Source organism: Coenobita brevimanus, chromosome 77 (genome assembly GCF_032717465.1).
Source record: "Coenobita brevimanus isolate Jiangsu-jjx chromosome 77, ASM3271746v2, whole genome shotgun sequence".
Lineage (NCBI taxonomy): Eukaryota > Metazoa > Arthropoda > Malacostraca > Decapoda > Coenobitidae > Coenobita > Coenobita brevimanus.
The window spans coordinates 8,587,944-8,600,735 of NC_137030.1; positions in this window are offsets into that span (position 1 = coordinate 8,587,944).

The following is a 12,792-nucleotide window of genomic DNA, read 5'->3' on the forward strand; positions in this document are numbered from 1 at the left end:
TTTTAGCTCAATTTCGATCACCGATTTCTGTGTTACAGTAGCTACTTATAATTATTTCCTCATGCAGTAGTTTCTCTGCCCTAATAATTGTTGTTAATATTTTATAGTTTCATGCAGCTTTATTTTGTACAGCTTAAAATCGGTAACTTCTTGTTGTCTCCTACGGCCTGTTAGTACAAATATTAAAGATCTTGTTACTTTACTTCAGTATTTCTGAATTACTGTAATGTGTTATAGAATTAGTAACATGATTTTACTTCACTCAGTAATATCTTCAGAATGCTATGTGTAATACTATTTTTACTTGCAGACTATACATCTCACCAGACCATGTTGAGTAATGAGCATGTAACACTATTTCCAATGAATAAGGCTATATTAAAAACCCTATAACGCTCTGCACATTATTATATACAGTTAATAATAAAACATTCAACTTGTGCTGAAATGTGGCACTAGGTTAGAATTGATGCGTAGGAAAGGAAGCACACGTGGTTGACTGTAAATTGCAGGGATGGTGGGTGGGGCTTGCAGTTGTGGTGGGCGTGGCTTGGGAGGCTGCGAGCTTCGTCACACATACTCGCTCTCACTACATCTGTGGGTCGGAAATGAGTTAGTGGGTTATATATATATTGATTTTATTCTACTTGCTTATTATTATTATTATTATTATTGCTGTTGTTATTTGTTATTATTGCATTCTTTCTTTTGTTGGTATTTACATGTCTGGTATTTTTGTCGTATTTGTGCAACAGTTTACAGTTAGTGAAGGATTTTGTTCACTGTTCATTATTTCTGTATTTACATGTGTATTTCTATTAATTACTGTAAACTGTTTCCTGCATCAGATTCAGGTGAGGTATATGCATACTCTGTGTTGGGGTAGGAAATGAGTAAGGGGATAGTGCTTTCCGGTTTCTTTTATTACTTTACTATTTGTTAATTTTTGTTTTATTTACAGTTTAATTTTATATTTGGTTATGCAGTGTTATAGTGGTATTTGACTGTGGATTGGAAGAGTCTAGTACAGTTATAAAGCATTTTACTTTCTTGATTGCATTATTTTATCGGTGTGTGTAAATTCCTGCAGATGACAAATCGGAAGTCTGTCTATTGCCAGACGCCTTAATCCCGTAAGGGGTGGCCTCAAACAAATCCCCTCCATGTCCCGTCACCCACAATTTCATTGCCCTTTCCCCTGCTCACAACCCCCTCTCATATACCTCTCCCCATCATCTCATCCTCAGCCTCCCCCTCCCTCTCCTCCCCTCTACCTCACTCACATACAGTCTCCTCGTTAGTCTCTCACTCCATCCTCTCCGCATGGCCAAACCACCTCAGTGTATTTCCTAACGCTTTCTATCACATCCACACCACAACGCTCCTGCACTTCCTCATTTGTCAGTCTCTCTCTCCATGTAATTCCACATGCTACTCTCAAATAACTAATTTCCACTGCTCTCACTCTTGACTTCTGTCCAGCAAGGTCCAAGCTTCACATCCATCCGTTAGAGAATACTGTCAGGCAGCGACCATTTTACTTCCATGCTCACTTCCCTGTTCCTTATCAGTGCTTTCAAAGAACCAGCAACCTTTCTTCCTTGTTGCACACTTTTAAGCACGTCATCCTCTAAACTTCCACCCTTACTCATCACATCGTAAAAGTACCTAAATGCACCCACATTTTCCAATTCCTCATCATCCAACCACTATACAATCAGTTACTTCATTTTTCTTGAAGATCGTAACTTTATTCCTCTTTGCATGATTCCGTTTCTTACACACTCCCGAAGTCATTCACCGAGCCTTGCAGTTCCCCTTCGTCTTCACTTAACAATACTGTTGCTAAATATTATGTACAAAGTATTGACATAATTCTTGTATTACTACTGCAGGATTAATAGTATAGTTGATCTTGCTGAATGATTTATACAAATTTAACCCTTACATATTACAAATATTTCCAGACGATTTTATTCAGTTTCGGAGACACCCTTTGTATTGAAAGTCAGTGTCTGTCTAGTCTAGTCTCCTCAGTTGAACGAAAACGTCTGGGGAAAAACTATATAAAAGCCATTGAATTGAAGAGGTTAAAGACATTCGTTTATAAAAAGGTAGAATTGTTGATGTTCGTCGTTTTCTAAGTGGTTTGGAGATTTCGTAACATCCACTCTTTAGCGATTTTTTTTTTCTCAATATATTAGATCACGGTACTGTCTTGTATGTTGAAAACGATGTCGATATTGGAAGAATTTTAACTTACAGCTGAATGTTGAGGTGCAGTATGCTAAATAAAGCGCTAATGGGGAGATAGTACCTGGTCTTATGCCATGTGAGTCGTATTCTTGTCGGCATAGAAGAATTCGTAGCGTCTCCTGTATTTCTTGTCTTTCTTTTTTTTTTCTTCCATAGTACACCTTTATATTCTCTTGTATTTATTATTATTATTTTTTTTAAATACCGAAATAGTTTGGATCGGTAACAGAAATGCAGGATGTTAATGTACAATATAAATCGCCAAGGAAGAGATGTTAGGAATTCTTCAGAGCCGCATCATCTTATATGTAACACACACACACACACACACACACACACACACACACACACACACACACACACACACACACACACACACACACACAACCTCTGGATCTTCACGCCCCCCAGATTAAGAACCGCTGCTATAGAGTTCTTTATTAGTGCCCAAGTGGAGGCGTGTGAGGATGGTGGAAAAGGACTGCTGAGGCTAGTACTAGGGATCTGCCAAACTGAATATAGTGTTTTGGCAGTAGAAAGAATAACACATAAGACGTTACTGTAGGGCTTCTAACCAGGTCACTCTCCTGAACTGAATAAAATCGTTAGAAGGAAACAATAATTTAATATATAAAGCACAGTTTGTATGTATGTACAGTGTGTGTGTGTGTGTGTGTGTGTGTGTGTGTGTGTGTGTGTGTGTGTGTGTGTGTGAGAGAGAGAGAGAGAGAGAGAGAGAGAGAGAAAGAAACGTCACGACATATTTCCTCCAAACCACAGGCTATATTTAAAGTGACATGGAGGCTTCGTGTAAAACCTTTTCCTTAGCGGTTTGTTTTGTTTAATGTACCTTAACAGCTTTTCCCATGCTTATGATGCCTTTTTATATGAATATAGTTTGCGTCAGTAACAAACCAGAGGAGGCTGAGATGCAGTGTGTGCCAAGGAGTGTAGGTCACGGCGTCACTTCGGATATTTCCTTCAGGTACGGCAGGAAATCAATTGCTTATGATCTGCTTTGTTATCCCGCTGCCTTATCCATAAGCTGATGACGTCACAATAGCTCTTCCGGAATTATCAGCTGAGTGGTTTTATTGCGGTTAGATAAGGTTGGGGTTAGTGTGATAGATTTGAAAATAAAGGTTTGAAATTGTGGATGAAAGGGGGAGTGCTATGTTACTATTGTGGTTAACTTTCAGTAACGTATAGTTTACTTCATACGGGAAATACTGCAATAATCACGTGTAATACATGTTAGTACCTATAAAGTGATTATATATATATATATATATATATATATATATATATATATATATATATATATATATATTAGGGTGTCTCAGGATATGTACTAACTTTATCTGGTGAATCCTGAGATCATTCTTTGACAGCGATTCTCAACGACTCAACCTTTTGTCCAGTCACACCCCATTTAACCTCGGCCCATATATCCCCCCCTCCCCACTTCCTGCCTTCATCATGCTAAAAATCTCTTCCTGAATTAATGTTGTTATTCTTGATGCCCTTCCGCAAAGCCATTATCATATTTTTCTGCGAGAAAGGGGGCAGTCGAAGAACGTTTATATAACTTGGTGCTGGAGCCGCCTGGTTTGGTGCCACCACGTGAAGGTGTTCTCCTGCACCGACCCCGTTCAGATAATAATAATAATAATAATAATAATAACAATAACAACAGTAATAATAATAATAATAATAATAATAATAAATAATAATAATCCTGTTTTGCGTTTAATTAATTTGTAACTAAAACGAGTACACATAAGCCATTCAATAGCACACACCACATTAAAAATCCTGATGCTGATGGTTTGATGATTTTGAATGCGCGGCCGTGTGTTGGGGAGGACGAGGCAGATCACCACAGTATTATTATTATTATTATTATTATGAGAGGAACACAGGAAGTGTCCTTACAGAGATACTTGTTTATGGATATCGTTGGAGTAAAGAAAATAAACACTAACAACAATTACAAGAGATCACAAAAACCTTCAAGTGGCCAGAAACACCACCACATGTTCATAAATACCACACCATGATCATAACACCACATGGCCGTGAACACCACCCCATGGTAATTGGTACTACCACATGGTCAGTAACATCATCATAGTCAAAAGCACCACCACACAGTCAAGGTTATAAACGGGACAACATGGTCTGTCATACACATTACCAAGTAGTCATGAAGCATCACTAGGTCATCAACACAACGTCATCAAACATCTCCACAAGGTCATAATCATCAAGACAAGCTAATTCGTTATCATAAGCACACAAATGGTCAGGAAACAGTATCTCATCATAAACATCAAATCAACACATGTATGTTCGTCATCGTGTTTGTCATTGAAACACACACACACACACATACACACACACACACACACACACACACACACACACACACACACACACACACACCAATTTGCAATAATTCAATTTACAGTCTTACCGATAGTTATTGATTGGTTCACATATTTAAGCATCAGTGAGGCGAAGAAACAAGTATGTGAATGCGAGAGACAGGAAGCTGTTGGTTTGGGACATGACAAACCTACTGGCACCTGAAGGTGTAAAGTTTCAAATAATGGTGGGAATCACCGGGTATATTTATGTACTGAGTAGAAGGGAAACCAACCTCTTGATGCACTAACTTTAATAATTGGGGTGTGGTCCATCTTGCAGTATGAAGACTTTTTTCGAAACAATCAGGTCAGAGAGAGAGAGAGAGAGAAGGTGATCAGGCGACAGACAGTCGAGGAATGAAACCAACTTATTACACGGGTACAAAGAATAATGAGCTTTGAAGGTTGAAGCAGAGACGGAATAGTAATACTGAATATAAATCAGTGTTTCATTGACACACACACACACACACACACACACACACACACACACACACACACACACACACACACACACACACACACACACACACACACACAGGTCACTTTTTTTCCCTCTGGATCCTCGCATCCTCTGCAATTGTTCACACCTCCTGGAGGGGGCACCCCCCTGGTTGAGAACCTCTGTTTTAAAACTTACCGGTAAATGTATAAGAACACATGATGGATTTGCAATGGGTATGGAATATAGAGCATTTAAAATTGATCGGTAGTGATGGGAGATATCCATTCCCACCCTTTTTGTCAGCCTCTGTGCCCTTCATTGCTTTATTTCTCATTTAAAAATTGCAACAGAGTAAAGGCGCAGTGGTTTCCAACCTTAGAGTCACGATAAGTGGGTTTACTTAGCATTTTTTTGTAGGGTTGGCAAACCCTCAATATATCAAAATATTATACGTGTTCAGGTCCCGAATCCTAAATGTTGCCAGCTTTTATTTTTTTTCTGTTGAAAACCAGTATTTGTTTGATTCTCAGGCACATGAAGTCATTGTATACAGTGACTTGACGGTATTACAATAAACTGGCAAATTTTGTACTTGCGTATTACTCTGATGCAGTTGTTTACAGCTAAGCTGCTAATCCTGAATCATACGTGTCTCAGTTGACAGCCAGTCTGTTATTCCAGGCGTTTCTTATGCAGTGGTAGGATACAAAATGTTTATCTTCTTTTTCCAAGTTAATGTATTTTTACGTGTACTCTTAAAATGACCCAAATTTAATAGAATAAAATGAAACCATGCTATCATTGCCTTCTTAACTTACAAGCCTTTTCTACACAGTCAAATGATAGGTAAAATGAAACTAACAAGCGGTGCCAAGACACAGCAAACCCGGTAGTCATTTTAGTTCTGACGTTTAATTATAACAGGATATGTAGTCAAAGATGTCACGTATCAAATTTGGAGTAAACCGGGCGAAAATTGACGATTTTATACCCATTAGAAGCTTTAGGCCCAACCCACCTGGCATTGACCCCCCTGCCGCTAACTGGGGGGGTGACCCCCCTGGTATAATGAGGCATGTTATAGGATGCAGATTTGAAAGATGCATAATTAAGTTTTGGTTTTATGTCGATGTGACGAGTTTGAAAGGAGTTATGGCGGGGGGAGGGGGGAATCTTTACATTTTGGGGGGTCTACAGCCTGGGCGTTGACCCAATTTGGCCCCAAATGTAATCAGGTGATCAGGTCATAGCCCAGCATCCCTGTAATTTTAATCATAATCGCACCGGTAGTTTTCGCATAAAGTTGTTAAGAGCCAGACAAACAGACAAACCGAGTGAAAACAATGCCCGTCCCCGAACTCCTCCGGGGCGGGGATGGGTAATTATGTATGTCCTTTTCCGTTTTTCACCTTTAAAAAAAAAAAAAAAAAAAAAAAAATGGAATGGCGGCCATGGTGTAAAGTACAGCCGCCTACATAAGCTCTGTTCTCCGTCCTTTTCCCCAGTGGGTCACAACGTATTCTGTAGTTAATAGGGGGCACGGGTGGCTTAATGGTAGAGCATCAAGCTCGTACCGGTAATCGGGGGATTGCGAGTTCGAGCCTCGCCCGGGACTGCCGTGCCGGGAGTGGTAGCGCGCTCCTGTAACTAGCGGGGCTATATGGCCATAGTTGCCTTGCTCGGGGATTAAATCCTTTTCTGTAGTTAATAGTAACAGTACTTAAACGTAACTGTTTAACTAACCAGGCAGATTATAATGGTTACTTGCAACTTAACCCAGTTTAATACGGTGTTATGGGTTGCTGAAGGTCACGAAGAGGAACGGAGCTTTTGCAGGCAACTGTGTATGATGGGAATAGCAAAGAAAAAAAGATTGGGAAGTGCCAGTACAGAGGCAAGCAACTGCGGATGGATATGGATAACTGCCCCCATTACCACCAGGCAAGTTTAAACCATCATTTTGTTTTCCATAGCCTTGGCGAATCCATCTTGGTGTATGTTTATCGAATATTTATGTCCTTTAATGGCCTCTGGTATCATCAGTTAGAGTTATAGTATTTTCACCTTAACTTGGCACAGATTTTCCTCCTTTTGCAGCTTATTTCACGGAGCTCAGAGGCCCCCCCCCCCAAAAAAAAAAAAAAAAAAAAAAAAACTTTTCATATCACTTTTTCGTGACTAGCTTGATATTCTATTATTATTATTTATTTTATTACAGCTTAGCCCAGAATATAAAGAGATGGCACTTTTAGGCCAGGTCAGGGTAGAAGGAGTATAGTATAGAACATCACATTCTGGGACGCCGTATATTACCGTAAGTGCTACATTGTATTTTTCTGCTTGACTTCTTCAGTGTGAGATTACCATAAAATAATGTGATTGCTTAACTGATATTACCACAGTACTAATAACGGTAATTGAATTTTTAATAATAATAACTAAATAATAATAATAATAATAATAATAATAATAAATAATTAATTACTACTACGTTGTCATTGTATTGTGGAGTTGTGAGAGTGAGGTGAGGCCAGGTGCAGGTGAGGTGTAAGACGATACTCCACACCACACTGCCACAGAGAGAGAGAGAGAGAGAGAGAGAGAGAGAGAGAGAGAGAGGGAGCTTATCAGTGAGACCTTTCCGTCGGGCAGTTATGAGTATACTGTAGGGGCTACCCTTGACACTCCCGCCATTTTGTTGTTGGGAGAGAGAGAGAGAGAGAGAGAGAGAGTATACTTGGCATACTGTGTACAAATATTCTGTGTGTGTGTGTGTGTGTGTCACCCAAGCGAATGTTGGAACATCACATCATGCTGTGGACTCTTTAACACACACACACACACACACACACACACACACACACACACACACACACACACACACACACACACGATACCAAAGCAGACAGACCATCATCTATGTTTAACTACAGAATATAAATAAAAAAAATACTCACTACTATTCCCATAACAATAAAAGTAAATGTTAAATGTGTTAATGTTAATAAAATAAACTTACTGCACTGCCATGACAAGCCAGAAGGGATGTTTGTGAGAATGGCTGTGGTGGTGGAACGTTGTGGTGGTGGTGGTAGTGGCGTGGTTATGATGCTGGTGATTGTGGTGGTGGTGGTGGAACGTTGTGGTGGTGGTGGTAGTGGTGTGGTTATGATGCTGGTGATTGTTGTGGTGGTGGTGTTACTGTAGTGGTGGTGGTGGTGGTAGTGGCGTGGTTATGATGCTGGTGATTGTTGTGGTGATGGTGTTACTGTAGTGGTGGTGGTGGTGGTGGTAGTGGCGTGGTTATGATGCTGGTGATTGTTGTGGTGGTGGTGGTGGTAGTGGCGTGGTTATGATGCTGGTGATTGTTGTGGTGGTGGTGTGGTATTAGTGTGGTTATGACTGGTGATTATTGTGGTTGTGGTGTTAGTGTAGTTGTGGTGGTGGTAGTGGTGTTGTGGTTATGATGCTGGTGATTGTTGTGGTTGTGGTGTTATTGTAGTTGTGGTGGTAGTGTTGTGGTTATGATGCTGGTGAACCCTGTGGACCGCAGACCAAGGTTGCTTTTAAATCGCAGTCCACCATCCTTCTTCCGGGGGATAGGGATGGGATTGAGGGATTTTTTTTTTTTATAACCGGGCAGCTTCACCACCCAGTCATAGATGCCACCGCGTGAAGGCGTCCCTCCATCACTGACAGGGTATAATAAGAGAGTACAGCCACCCATTTAACGGCGCTATAGTTCTTTAATCTTCACTTGGCGTAGATTGATGTCCTCGTGTAGCATATTTAACGTAGCTCAGTGACATCAATGCTACGGCTCTACATCCCTTCCACAACAACACCTTTCTTGACTACGATCACATTCTAGTGCTATTCTATTGTGGTCACTCAGTAATTAAGATGGAGAGATGGCACTTTGAGGTCGTTAGAGTGAAGTTAAAATTGCATGGTTGTATCAAGAGTAAAATTAGGCTCATCGCACTGAAGAGGTTAATGAAGCCTTTGTAGATGGATGTTGTTTAGCCTTTTCGTGACGAGGACTCTGCCCAAAGCTAAATTAAATCGGGATAGCAAGAATGAATTAGGGATATTTTTCTTACCCCTTCTGTCTGCTGGTGACTTTTTTTTTTTTTTTTTTTTTTTTTTCCCCGACTTTGGGTAGTGTTGTTGCCACACGATTTTGTCCAATTTACTTCATGATTGGTGTCTCTAACTCCTCTGTTTTGAAGCGTCTCGTAAGCTAAATAAAACTGTCTTCAGATAGCAAGAATAAAATATGAAAAATCACAGGATGGAAGTAGTTAAGGGATTTAATTTATTCTGAGATCCGGAAATAAATGAAAAAAAATAAAAAAATAAAGGAAAAATACTGATTACAACGCGTTTGACGGGATTGGTCATGGGACCCGGGACCTGTTGTGTGTTGATACGGGGGACACGTGTATAGTGGCCTAATGCGCCAGTCGGGATGAAAGTCAGGTGGTGAGTGCATTGTTTGCATCCATAACAAGTGTCTTACACTAGTTATCGTCCCCTATACCCTTTAACACCATCGCCCTGGCCACGTATATCCAACCAGACAGTTACTGTTCACCTCAGGAAGTACCCCCTCATGGCGAAGGGGTTAGAACAAGTTTCCATTAACCCCTTTACCTACGATGCGTGGGACGACCCGGGAGGGGCAAGTGCCTGCCTGCGGTTGATGGGTCAGCTCGGCCAGACAGATCAGGGTTGATTAAGAACAACAATAACGAAAAGTTCCGTAGGAAGCTGTGACGCCCACGCGGAAGCCAAACCTCATATTCCCTGTATCTCGCCGTGGGAAGGCCCCTGGCCCCTGGTGAGGCGCTGTCTGCCACAAGGAGGCTCCAGTTGCCTACATGGTGTATGTACTGTGTTGTACTTGTTGGACGGACCTACTAAAGCAGTTGCTTACCTCAGGTCAACAGGTTTGCGCGGCTAGAAACACCTGGGTTAACCAATAGCAACACCCACGAAGGATCTCCCCCAAACTGAAGTCAGTCAATTGTCAGTCAGAAGAATTAATCAAATAGTAGGTTATCGTAATGGTGGGGTTAAAAGGATTGAGGTTTCTATCAGCTTAAAATCGTCTGATCTCAGTGAAAAAATATTTATGTGACTCTCCTCTAAGCGTTAAACTGAGACTGTGATTAAATGTTGTGTAGTGTAGCCTTGTGTGTCAGGTTGGTACAGTACACGTGCCAAGAGTCAGCGGTATTCTGGCATTCGTGCTGGTCACCGTGGATGAACCCACACATGAGGGTTCTGGCACGGGCACATCACCTGACAACGCTCTACCCTTCCATACCCACACAAGTCCTGTGCATCCCACCATGGTACTTATCTCTCAGTCTGCTTATCCATGTATCTGTCTGTCTGTCTATCTGTTGTATATTCCCGTACATGCAGTATATTATATAATGGCGGTGTAGATGGAGAGGAGGAGACTATATATATACAGATATTGTTTGTGTGTGTGTGTGTGTGTGTGTGTTGATACAGACGTCACTGCTAGGGTGAAGGCTGTGTAAGCGAGAATCTGACCCCTGACTGACCCAACCCTCCCACCTCTATCTGTGTTGATCTTCCGCCTCCCTTCCCCTCCTTCCCCAACCCTTCCCACCTATAACATAAAGTAATGGTGGGGGGGGGGGATAGGAGGGTGGGACAGAGAAACGACAGAGAGGGTGGGACAGAGGACAGTGGTAGTGGACTGGATTGGTGTAGGTTAGGTTGTTTGGTGGTTGTGGAGGGCTGCTGCCTTGTGAGTGTCATAAATTTAGGGGCAGAGCAGATGCTGCCCTTCCCCTCTCCCCCCCCCCTCTCTCTCTTCTCTCTCTCTCTCTCTCCCCTCCTCCTCCTCCTCCTCCCACCCCTTTTGACCCCTGCCCTCTGAACCCCAGTCGATATTGATAGCCACGTCTCAACTACCTCAATGCTCTCACTCACAAGGCACCCATATACCTTGCAACGCTGGGGTTCATAAGAGTTGAGTTCCAATTTTAGTACTCTTATCAACACCAGCCCCATCAGTCCGATGATGTAGTTTTCCTTTTATTCTTGCTATCTCCAGACGATTTTACTCAACGTAGGAAGGGCTGTAGCTAACCCCTCTAGTTCTAAAAGTCTCCCCTAAGCTGAATAAAATAGTAGCAGGAATGAGTAGTGCGTAATCGGGGTGAAGTGGTTAATCCATTGAACCCGGGGCTGTCTCTCTTTTCAGTCTTACCATCTCCTGACGCTTTTCTTCAGCTTAGACTCATCGACAGGGGGAATAGATATAGCTAGAATAAATCCCTTCAGTACGAGAGAGGTCGGTCATGTAAAAAAAAAAAAAGTGTGATAGCAAAATGAACGATAAATGACGTTACGCATAATCAGTGGCTTTCTACTGTACATAGCCTGAGTCGTCAAAATGGATGGTGACTGCATTTTTACACCAGACAGTCTTTGTTATTAGTCAGGGATGTGGTTCAGAATAGAGGCTGTAAATAAGGGAAAATTGTCACGTCAACTTTCCGGTAGGTATGGGATTTTAGTATGCAGTTATTATTTAATTTGATGAAGCCGCTTAATGTACGAGTGAAGTTTGAGGTAGTTTATGTGACGGCCCTCGCATTCATCATTATTACTGTTATCATTATTATTATTATTATTATTATAGAATGCTGAGTAAATGGATGTATGACCCATATCATAGGGCACTGGTTTGGTACCGTATTTCTAGGGTTTCTTATTCCTGTTCCTGGATTTCGCGCATTATTATTGTCATTATTATTATTATTATTAATATTATTATCATCATCATTATTATTATTATTATCAATGGCTACATGAAGGCGATTTGTTTGTGGCCACCCCTTACGGGATTAAGGCGTCTGGCAGTAGATAGATTATTATTATTATTATTATTACTGTTGTTGTTGTTGTGGTGGTGGTACAAAACTGTTGCGGCGACCAGCTCTGTTTGGCAAAGTCCTCAAACAGTGGAAAGTTTAGCTCCCTCCCCTACTCTCCCCTCTCAAATCGCCTTCAGCAAGACGCAGAGAATACGTGGGGGGGGTTGCTTCATCCCAGTCCCGAGGGAGATGGCCACCGCATATCAAACGAAATTAAAAATGAAAACTACAGTCACACACCTTCCCAACTCCATACCGCTTTTTGTCGTGGCTGCTTCCGGGTGCATGTCTCTCCGTCCATTTGGGTCTAAACTGTTAAAGCCTTACTCAGAAACCTAGACTGGAAAATACTGGTCATATAAATTTAGTTACACGTATGGAGGTGGTGGGTCAAAGGCAGGATCGCTGGAGTTTGTAGGAAGGAAATATATCCCGAGTGGGCTGTTGGTCCACGTCCCTGGGGCATTTTAGTTCCAGTGTTATTGGGTTAGCAGTAGAGTAATATACTTCTTAATAGTGTTGCTGTTGTTTTGACCGTAAAATTAAGACTTTCCAGTGACAACCACTCGATATATCTTACGTTCTGACAGGTATACCAAATGAACGGATCTTGAATTTGACTCTCTCTTGTATTGTTTTTTCTTGGAACGGTTTGCGGGCTCTTGGTCTTCGGCTCCTTCTTCCTTGCATAAAAAATAAAAAAAACTAACACGAGTATAAATAAGTGATAAACAAAATA